The following is a 12,068-nucleotide window of genomic DNA, read 5'->3' on the forward strand; positions in this document are numbered from 1 at the left end:
GTTCCATGTCTATGTCTCTATTTTTGTACCAATACCATGCTACTGTGATCACTGTGGACTTATAATATAGCCTAAAGACCGGTAGAGTGATGCCTCCAGCTTTGTTTTTATTATTAAGGATTATGGTGACTATATGGGGTTTTCTCTTGTTCTATAAGAAACAAATAATTATTTTTTCCAGTTCTTCAAAGTATGCTTTTGGTATTTTAACAGGATTATGTTAAATCTGTAGATTACTTTGGGTAGTATAGACATTTTAACAATGTTGATTCTTCCCAGCAAGGAATATGGTATGTTCTTCCATTTGTTAATGTCCTCTGCTATTTCTTTTCTTAGGATTTCATAATTCTTTTTATAGAAGTCCTTTACCTCTTTTGTTAAGTATATTCCTAGGTATTTCATTTTCTTGCTACTGTGAAGGGAATTGTGTCTTTGATTAGCTTCTCAATTTGGCTATTGTTGGCATATACAAAGGCTACTGGTTTTTGGACATTGATTTTATATCCTGAGACATTACTGTATTTCTTCATCACTTTCAGGAATCTTATGATTGAATCTCTGGGGTTTTCTAAGTGTAAGATCATATGATCAGGAAAGAGTAAGAGTTTGACCTCCTCTGTCCTCATATGGGTGCCCTTTATATCCTTCTCTTGCCTAACTGTATTGGCTAGATCTTCCAGCACTGTGTAGGGAGAGGGTATGATTACAGGTATAGGTCCATTTCCTCCACATTGTCAAACTTCTAAGCATAGAGTCTCTCATAGTAGTCAGAGGTAATCTCTTGTATCTCTGTAATAGATATTGCTATTTCCCCTTTGTCATTTCTGATTAAGATTATTAAGGATTTTTCTGTTATATTTCTAGTTAATCTGGCAAAAGGTTTATAAATTGTATTTATTTTCTGAAGAACCAACTTTTGGTTTTATTAATATTCTGAATGATTCTTTTGTTTTCAATTTCATTTATTTCTGATTTAATTTTGATTAATTTTTTTTTCTTCTAAGTTTGGGATTAGATTGTTATGTGTATTGGATATAGGCGTGTGATGTGATAAATTTCCCTCTTAGGACTGCTTTTGCAGTACCCCACAGGTTTTGCTAACTTGTAGCTTTACTGTTGTTATGTTTGAGGACTTTAAGAATTTCTCCTTCCTCTCTTCCTTGACCCAATTGTTATTCAGCATAAGGTCATTTAGTTTCCATGCCTTTGTGTGGGGAAGAAAGTTTTTGTTGGAGTCGGGTTCCACATTTATTGCCTATTGTCTAAGAAGATACAGGTATAATTTATATTCTTTTGATTTTGTTGAGGTTTGGTTTGTATTCTACAATATGATCTATTTTGGAACATGTTAAATGGGCTGACAGGAAGAATGTATATTCCTTAGCATTGGGATGATGTGTTCACTATATGTCAAGCCTGTTTGTTCTATGGTCACACATAAGTCCCTTGTATTTTTGTTTAATTTCTGTTCAGAGGATCTATCTAGTTCTGCCAGAGAAGTTTTAAAGTCCCTGCAAATTATGGTGTTATAAGATATATTGCTCAGATCAATTGAAATCTGTTTAATAAATCTGGGAGCATTTAAATTAGGTGCATAAATATTTAGAATTGAAATGTCCTCTTATTTTATTGTTCCTTTGACTAGTATGAGGTGACCATTCTTGTCTTCCTTAACTTTGGTTGCTTTAAATCCACTTGTATGTGAAAATAAGATTGCAATACCTTTCTTCTAGTTTCCATTCCCTGAAATACAGTTTTCCATCCCTTTACCCTGAGTTTAGATTTGTCCTGCAAGGTTAGATGTGTTTTTGGGAGACAACATATGGATGATTTGTGCTTTTTTATCCAGTCAGCCAGCCTGGGCCTCTTTAGTGAGGAATTCAAGCCATTAACATTTATTGAGAAAATTGTTAAGTGTGGTAGTGTTCTACCCTGTTTCCCCGAAAATAAGACATCCTCCAAAAATAAGACCTACTTACAGGAACGATAAGACGTCCCCTGAAAATAAGACCTAGCACATCTTTGGGACCACACCTTAAAATAAGACACTGTCTTATTTTTGGGGAAACAGAGTATTCATCTTATTTTGTAAAAGCCCATTGCTTAGTTTTATCCTCTGCACCATTGTGAAAGCTAGGTTTTGTTCTTGAGTTCCTGGGTGTTTACTTTGCTACAGGGCCATTGTGATGGTCAGTGTGGAGAATAGGTTTTAGTATTTCCCATAGAGCTGGTCTTGTTGTGGTGAATTTCCTCAGTATTTGTATATCCACAAAAGATTTTATTTATCCATTGATTTTGAAGTTTAGTTTAGCAGGAAATAGAATTCTGGGCTGAGATTTTTTTTTTTTAATGAAGATTAAAGGTAGATGACCATCTTCTTCTGCCTTAGAAAGTTCCAGCTGAGAAGTTTGCTGTCACCCTCATGGAACTCCCCCTGTAGGTTAGTTTGCACGTATTCCTGGCTGCTTGCAAATTTTCTGTTTCATGTTGACACTGGACAGGTTCATTACAATGTGTTTTGGATATGCTCTATTGTGTTGAAATGACAAGGGTTTTATATCCCTCTAAAAGGAGTGTCGCAGAATTTTCTGTTTTGTCTTGACATTGGACAGGTTCATTACAATGTGTTTTGGATATGCTCTGTTGTGTTGAAATGACAAGGGTTTGATATCCCTCTAAAAGGAGTGTTGCAGAATTTTTGGTGAAATTGGGGAAATTTTCATTTATGATATCTTCCAGTGGGGCTTCCATTCCTTTGGGATGTTCTTCTTCCCCTTCGGGAATACCTTCAATTTGTATGTTTGAATGCTTCATGAAATTCCATAATTGTCAGAGCGAATAATCTGCTCTCGCTTTCTTCCTTTTTGCCTCTTTCACTGCCTTGGTTAGCTCAAGAGCTTTATCCTCTGAGATTCTTTCTTCTCCATGGTCTTATTGTTATTGATACTTCCTATTTCATCTTTAAATCCTTAAGTTCTGCCATATCTTTGCTATATTTTTCACCCATTTTGTGGTTCTTTGCCCACTTTCTTGTCAATTCCTTTTATTATTTTTGCCATCTATATCCTAAATTCTCTTCCTTTCATTTCCTTTAACAGCTTAGAGGTGCAATCCTCTGTGTTACCTGCCTCATGGTCCCTTGGGGGTGGGGGGTTGCTCTCTTTTAGTTTTTCATGCTGCCGGAATTTTTCTGTTAGTTCCTCCTCGTGTGTGTTTTATTCTTGTTCACTTACTTCCCTTACTTTTTTCTTCTCACTATGTCCTTCAGTCTAAATTAGCTTGTCTCAGAGCTTAGGTTTTGAAGTGGCCCTTTGGTCAAGGGCCAGAAGGAAGAGAAGGGAGAAAGAAGACAAAAAGAAAAGAAAAAGAAGGGGAGTTAAAGAAGAGAAGGAGAGTGATAGGAGAAATGGTGTTATTTGGCAGGGTGCCTTGGCCACACTCACAAATCTAGGATTTTGGGGTACTGGCTTGACTGGTTCCCTCAAAGTCAGGAGCTCCTTACCATCCTGAGAAAAATGAAGACCCCCACCTTCACCAAATATGGAAACAGAAAAAAATAAAAATTAAAAATTCAGGGCAGTGCCTGTGGCTCAGTGGGTAGGGTGCTGGCTCCATATACCAAGAGTTGTGGGTTCGAACCCGGCCCCGGCCATACTGCAACAAAAGAATAGCCGGATGTTATGGCGGGCACCTATAGTCCCAGCTACTTGGGAGGCTGAGGCAAGATAATCATGTAAGCCCAGGAATCGGAGGTTGCTGTGAGCTGTGATGCCATGACACTCTACCAAGGGTGATAAAGTGATACTCTGTTTCAGAAAAAAAAAAAATTAAAAGCAGTATATTGTAGTGGGGAACTGTCAATGGTGCCTTTCTAAAGGCCAAAGCTAATAGGACTCCCTAGACCATAAACTCTTGACCTCCTTGATCCAGACCAATGGCATGACCCTCCAGCAGTCAGAGAAAAGAAAAATAAATAAATTAATTAAAAGTACAATTATATAAGATTAAAAAGGATGTTTTTAGCTGTTGTATGAGAAATTTATATGTAATAGATGAGAAAAATAGGAAAATCTCTACCAAAAGGGAGAAGAAAAGGAGAGAACTAAAAAAGAAATAGAGAATGAAAAGGGCTGAACAACCATAACAAAAATGGAGAAGCTCATGCTACTGAAGAAAGCAAAAATTAAAATACAACCAACCAAACAAAAAACTACATGTATATGTATATATATATTGCAATATATTACCTGGACACCAAGTAGCTCTGTGGTATTAGGATTTGGCAAACATAGGCTGTTTTGGTATGAACAATTAGTGCTAGAAGCCAGTTTGTTAGTTACAGAAGAGCTCAGGTCTTTTCTTCTTAACTTAGTTGCCCTCAATCAGGTCCTGGATTATTTGTCAACATTCAGTCCCCATGGGATTGGGGTCTTAAAGCTCTCTCCAGATTGCTCAAGAGGCCCCTGACAACAACTCTCAAGGCCACTCAGCTCACCCCAAGGGTGGATGCCTGAGCTCAGAGGGTGTGCCAGAACCAGCCTTGCACTAGGTCCCTGTAGACTGTTTCTCCCACTTGGCCTTACCACAGTGGTGGCACCCAGATGGCAGCCAAATTGATGGGAGATACACACCATCCAGTAGTCAATCATGGTCACTGGACACTGTTCAAGTCCACCCACCCATTTAAGCCTTCCAAGGCTGCTCCAATGAGCATGCTTAACTCAAAATGAAAAAAAAAAAACAGCAGAACTTCCCTTTCCTGTCCCCAGTCCTCCAGGCAGGCTGGTCATCTGGTCTCCACCTGTTCCCAAGCACTTGCCTTCTGTGGTAGTTTTCCTCCACTCCAGACCTCCTTGCTGGCTTCTGTAGTCCACTACTGCTTCACTGCACCCACTGAGTGATGTCCCTGGGTAGGTTCCCCCAGCCAGAGGTGTTGAAATTTTCTTTCCCTTACTTCACCAAGAGTGGCTGGTAAGGAAATATTTCTACTCTGCCATCTTGCTCCCCTTTATCTACATTCTTATTTTCAGCTTGCTTCCACAAAATGCTAAATTTGTATTTCCACAAGCATGGAATGTATGCACGTGTGAATATACTTATCAATTAGCTAATGATGAATAGCATCCTTTCTTTCAAAAAAAAAAAAAGTCTCTGCATATTTCATTGGTCATTTTTTCCCCATCCTCTAATTCATTCCTTCAACAAAAGTTAAGTCAGTGCCCACTCTATATTAGCACTGTTGTAAACTCTGTTATAGCCATCAACTCAGCCCCTGCCCTTACAGAGTGATACAGTATAGAGAAGGTCAGAAAGGTGGTCAGCTCATAGTGCCTTCTGTGCCACAGTGTGAACGAATTTTGTACTTTAAATGCAATGAAGAGCCATACAGAAAGTCCAACTAGAGTGATGTCATACTCTTGTTTACATTTTTAAAGGATCATTCTGACCACCAAGTGGTGAGTAGAACCTAGAAAGGGAAGACAAGTGTCTATTAGGCTAAATCTCTACGATTCTAAACCAGAAAATTGGTAAGAGAGGCTTGAACAGGAAAGGTGGAAGTATAGGCAGTGAAATGTGGATTCTAGATTATTATTTGCACAAGTTTTTAAAAATACAATCATTTATATTAGCCTCTTATCATTTTGTTGGAAATATATTCCTGGTTGTCATGTAACTTTCATATTTGTATATGATTTTTGACATACGGAAATTTAACCTTTGTCTGTATCAAATAAATTATTTAACTTTCTCTGTATCAAATAAATTATTTTCATGCTTCATAATCTTCACTTGACTGGAAATTTTCATTTTTGTGGTTAATGGTTTTATGAAACACAATATTAAAACATGATATCTAATATTTTCTGTTACAGTGTTTTCTGAGGCTTGAAAAAGTTGTGATTTTTTTTTGGTAAAGGTGGCAGGTACTCCCACATTCTTTTTTTAAATTTTTATTAAATCATATCTGTATACATTTATGGGGTACAATGTGATGACTTGATATACAATGTAGAATGCTTAAATCAAACTAATTAACATAATCATCACCTCCCTTTTTTTGTGTGTGTGTGTGTGGTAAGACATTTATAATATACTCTTAGTTATTTTGAAATGTACCCTTGCCTTGTGCACATTAAGCGAGATCCTGCCAAATACCCTCCCTCCACTCACCCTCCCTCATCTTCTCCCCTCTCCCTCCTTTCCCCTCTTTCATTCTGGACTATATTTGTGTTTTATCATTCACAAGAATGTGTAAGCATTTATATAGGTACTCGCACATTCTCAAGTGGGCTACCTCAACTCTTCTTGTGAAGGAGAGACAGACACCCCTTAGTCCACCCATAGAAAAAGGCTTACAAAGATTGACAGAAACCCAAGGGAGGGTGGTTTTCTTTAGAGAGAGTTGTTGGTGGGGGGGGAGAGTTCCCAAACCTAGCAGTAAGGAATTGGGGTTCTTCCCCCTAAGCCCTGCTGGGGACTTTTAGGAGGCTACTCTGGGAGGTTGGTGTGTGGTCTTGTAGTGTTTGGGGATACTGTGGACCAGAGTTTGACACAAGCTACTTGCGTCAGTACTGTCTAGGAACAGAATAGCTAAAGTGATCCATGACAGAGAGGGCTGTGTCTGGGACATGATGTTGGGCCAAAGGGCTTATTTCAGGGGCTAGACGTGGACAGGAGTAATGAGGAGGATGTCAGACTTGTGTTATTTACAGGGAACCTTCTATGGTGACCAACCATCTTGGTTTGCCCAGGACCATTCCAGTTTTAGAACTGAAAATCTCACTTCTTGGGAAATTCCTCAGCTCCAGACAAATTAGGTTAGTTGGTTACCCTACACCTTTCTCAAGAGAGACTGAGGTAGGAGGCAAGAACCAACCCATGGAGAGCTCTACCCCCAAAGGATCTGCAGTGAAAGGGCCTAGAGGAGGGAGAATAGTAGGGCACCTCCGCTCTGCCTGATGAAGAGCCAGCCTGAATGTATATGACAGCCAGGGGACCCAACACCAGACTGCCTCACTGCCTGTGAATTCAACTTTCCTGCCCCTTGCCTCCTATTTTTATGACTAAATATGACTGGAGGGATTTCTTTGTATAGCATAATGGTAAGATAAATGATTAGACCTGTCTTTCCAGAACAATACCCAATTACACAGAAGAAGGGGTCAGCATGGCAGGTTTTCAAGGGTGGCCCTGCCTCTTCAATGTCACGGTCACAGTGTAGTACAGGGAAGATGAGACTCATATGGGTTTTTTTCACAGAGGCCAGTTATCATAGACCCATTGGCCAGGTTCTAGCTCTTCTTTTCCAGCTGTATATTCCACTCTGTTTAGGACTGTCTTTGATTCTTTGTTGTTCCATTTCAGTTATTGGAGTTATATGGTGTGAAGTGACATGTTTACTCTTCAAGATATCCTTTACAAAAATTTCAGAAATGCTCGACACTCAGTCCATTAGGATTTTAATTGAGATTATATTAAAATACATTAATCTGGGGAGGTTTGACCTTTTAAAAAGTCTTTCCAGAATGTCTGGATATTTAAGTAATAGCTTCACCACTTGCAAGCTCTGTGGCCACAGGCAAGCTATTTAAAGTCTTAGTTTCTTCATTTATAAAATAAGACTAATAGTCATATCTACTTCAGAGAGTTGGGGTGAGGGTTAAAATGAGTTAATAAACATAAAACACTTAGAAGAGTCTCTAGTATGTCTTAAATGCTGCATGTTTTCTATTATGTTATTATCCAGAGACGTGTTATCTGTGATTGCTTTATACAGGGTTGATTTATCTAAGCTACAACTATGCTTCTCAGACCTTCCTCCCCTGTGTGGTTCTGGTTAAGGTTAGCCACAGAGGAATTTATATTAGAGTTGGAGGGTGGAAATGAAGCTGTGGCTGGGCTCACAGCTATTCCAATTCATGGCGGATTTCCTCCTCCAGCTTCTCTCCATCTGAGTGGGGCTCATGCCGCAGGTCCCCCATGGGAAGGGCACCAGCTTATCCTGAAGGTCATCCATGTCACTGCACTTGGAGGCAATGAAGATGTTTCCAGTTTGTCCCTCCACTCCCCCACTTAAGACCATCTTTCTTCTTTCCCATTTGGCGGCTCTGCTGACATGAAGCCATCATCAGATGCAGAAACAACAGCCTAGTATTGACTTCTCCATTGGTTTCCGCAATCAATAAATTTCCTCTATGTCACATGTAATGATTCTGCTTTACTAATAGACCCTGATAGTTATTATATGTCTCTCCATTTGTTAATTCTTTTCTTTATCCCCATCAGTAAGATGTTTTCAGCACATATGCTCTGCACTTGTCTCGGTAGCATTATTCTTAACTATTTTATATCATTTGTTGACGCTGGAAATGTTTCTTTTCTTCTGTTAGGTCTTCAAATAGTTAAACTTAGAGAAATTGGTAAGTTTTATATATTTCATATTGTACCTGGCCGATGTAGCAAACTCTCTTATCAATTCTAGAAGTTTTTTCAGGTACTCTTATACCACTTAGGACCGAAGACTGTGCTGGAAGTCCAATAGTCCATCCCTTCTGTTTCTCAGGCCTGTCCCAGCCTGTCCCACCATGGCCCCTTTTTCTTCTCTTCCCATTCTTTCTTCCTTTTCATCCTGGCAGCTTTGGGTTCCAGGGAGTGTTTCTCCCTTTCTCCTTTACTCTTCAGCAAAAACATGAAGTTCAGTTGCCCTTTGGAAAATGGTGTTTGTGGAACACTTCCATGATATTCTATAGCCCAGAAGTAGAAAGCGACTGCTCTCCAGATTCGCGATTTCTTCATGTTTTACTCTGGCCCCTGGCATAGGCTATCTAGTTCAATCCATAGGATAAAGCTCCTAGTTTTTCATCTCGGCCAGTGATAACCAGATCAAATTGCAGACTTGAAATGCAAATGACCCAGAATCTGAATGAACTTGCCACTGGTGAAATTTCAGCCTCATGGAAAATTAGGTCTGGCTTCCCTATGAAGATCTAGAAAGGAGGCAAGATGAGCCGAGGAAGCTGTAAGAGGGACCAAGATTAAATACGCAAATAATAAACACTTCAGAAAAACAAAACAATTTTATCCAGTCCATGAAACTATTAAATATGCTGTTCTTACTGACCAGGATGTAATATCATTGCTTAGATAAAAAGGACTATTCTTCATCCATAGCTCTAGCTCTTCTTAGCTGGATCACTGGTGTTCAATACACAACACAAATCATACTTTAAAGTGCGGTAAGTGAAAAAACAGAAAGATGAATGAATAGTTTTGCTGAATGAAAATACTGTGTTTACTATAAAATGGATAGAAGCCACAAAGCTTTCTATTCACTGGGACCTTAGGCCAAATCATGCCCAGTAAGTTATTGTATGGGTTGCAGTCTAAGAATGCTTTTATATTTTTAAACCATTTGGAAGATATCAAGTGAAGAATAACATTTTATAACATAACAAAAATTAAGTGAAATTCAAATATCAGTGTCCATAAATAAAAAAGAAGGCCACGCACGTGGCACGCTTCTACATTGTCCAGTTGAGTAGTTGCCTAAAAAGTATGTCCTAAAACACTTACTATCTAGCCGATCCCTGGGTAAATCACAGTTTCTCAACTATGGCAGCATTAATATTTTGGACCTCTCTCTATCCCTCCATTCTGCAAAGCAAGAATTGGGGTAAGGGCCCCACAACGCTGTGAAGGAATAGATCTAGCTAGAAATAATGGCAATAATTAGTTTTTGCTCAGAATTGCTACTCTGGAGTCACATAATGGGTGGTCATAAAGACTGACTTTCTCCCTCAATAACATCACCTTTTTGAAACCTAGATATCTTCCTAGATATCTTCTGCATTCTGGGAGATTGGCTGATCGTCCCTTCTTGTTTGAGCTTTCAGATGACATCTTCATACCCTGCTTCCCAAAAATAAGACAGTGTCTTATTTTAAGGTGTGCTCCCAAAGATGTGCTAGGTCTTATTTTCAGGGGACGTCTTATCTTTCCTGTAAGTGGGTCTTATTTTCAGAGGATGTCTTATTTTCGGGGAACAGGGTAATTCTTTAATACCAAATTTTTCACATGTTTGTGGGGTTTTCTTGGGGATTTTTATTGTTCATGCCCCCATGCATAGCTTTAGCTTGCTGTCCCTTATTCCTGAGTATAAGGAGAATGTGATATGCTTTATAGAAAAAAGTATGTGTTAGATAAACTTCATTCAGCCACGAGTTTCAGCCTGCTGGCCATGAGGTCGGTGGTAAAGGATCAACAGGACTGCTGTTCCTCCAGGGGCCAAGGCGTGAGATTCTGATTTTAGTCACTATCTGACATCTCTCAGGACACCCAGGAGGCCTCAGGTCCCCACAATCTCTGACCCTTCCTACACGGGAGTGTTTTCATTTCTTATGCTGCTTCTGAAGTGCCCCTGGGCCACTCTCTCCCTGACTTACTTTGCTCACAGTGGTTCTCTAAGTGTGATCCCAGGCAGCAGCACCTGGGAGCTTGTTAGGAATGCAAATTATCCAGCCCTACTCTTGACCTACTAAATCAGCATCTCTGAGGTAAGGGCCCAGAAATCAGTGAGATTTGTGTTTGTTTCATTTTTTAATTTTTTTAAAATAAGTGTTTTTAGCAAGCTTTCCAGATGATTCTGATGCCAAGCTAAATTTGGGGAAATTCTTATAGCACAATTTTGTGAACACAGACATTCAGATACAAAAGCATTAGGTAACTTCTGTTTTCAGACTTCAGTATTATTTCTGCCTCTCCTACTCAAGAGGAAAAAGAGGCCTTGCTATACTCAGAGAATAAACACTACACATGAAACATAAGCATCTCTCACTCTTTTTGATTTTTCTATAACAGGAAAATAAACATACAAATTAATCACTCAATAAATATTTTAATAAATTATCCTGCCACATTAGGATGAACTTAATTAGTAACAGATTTTTGAAAGAGCAAGTCACAGGAGATGTCATAGAGGTGGGCAGGGAGTTACAAATGAGTCTTAGAAAACGGTACAAAAAGAGAAAGAAATTGGGCAGTGCCTGTGGCTCAAGGAGTAGGGTGCTGGCCTCATCTATCAGAGGTGGTGGGTTCAAACTCAGCCCCCGGCCAAAAACTGCAAAAAAAAAAAAAAAGTGAAGATGATGTCTTCCTTGCCCAGAATGAGATTTTAGAGAAGTTGGTCATCAAAACTTTTGTTTATACAGCTGAGGGATCAGGATGGCTTTGTGGTGGTGACTGTCAGACACACTGACCCAGCAGTTCAACTGAAAAAGCATGAGGCATGAGAAGCCCTGATTGTCCTGAGGGGCAGAGCACTGTTGCTGCTTTTCCCTCTTCCCCGCCTCCATGAAAGTGCAGTTGTACCGGGAATGTGGCCCCTAAGCTTGGGACTGTTCCCCAGGCTTCTTTGCTTCTAGGTACAGCCAATGGAGTGTGAACAGAAGTCACATATGGGCCATTTCCACACCTGGACCTTAATAAATTGCACATGCAGCCTCCTCATTTTTCCTTTCCATTAACCAAAATAGGGCTCACCTTTGACCATGAAAATGAAGGTGATGATCTAGCATGGAAGCAAAAAGAGGAGAAGGTGGGTCCCTGAATGGCCAGGTGGGACAGTGGAGCTCCCTACACATCCTGGACCATCCGGTGAAAAAAATAATCTTTTATTCACTGATCTGTTCTTTGCTACAGTAGCTTAGAGTTTCACATAGCTAATACAAAAACCAAGGGCCCATGTGAAGAATCAAGACACTGCTTAAAACTTAGTGTTATAATCCTCCTGTGTACCAAAGCCCCCACAGGGCCTGGCACTCAGTAGGTTCTCTGTATGTAGACACTAAATGAAGGAGTGTGGCATTATTAGGACCTGTTGAGACAAGTCATGCCCCGCTGTCTCATAATATAATCTTCCTGAAAGTATTTGTAAGTAGTGTGTTACAGTCTATGATAAGAACAAATAGCACACAAATAATAACAATGGGTTAAAATCGAAGGGGAATCTTTGTGGATCTAATGTAGAAATGACTGTTAATTATACAGCAGTCATTTAAGTCATTTGCAGA

Source organism: Nycticebus coucang, chromosome 8 (assembly GCF_027406575.1).
Source record: "Nycticebus coucang isolate mNycCou1 chromosome 8, mNycCou1.pri, whole genome shotgun sequence".
Lineage (NCBI taxonomy): Eukaryota > Metazoa > Chordata > Mammalia > Primates > Lorisidae > Nycticebus > Nycticebus coucang.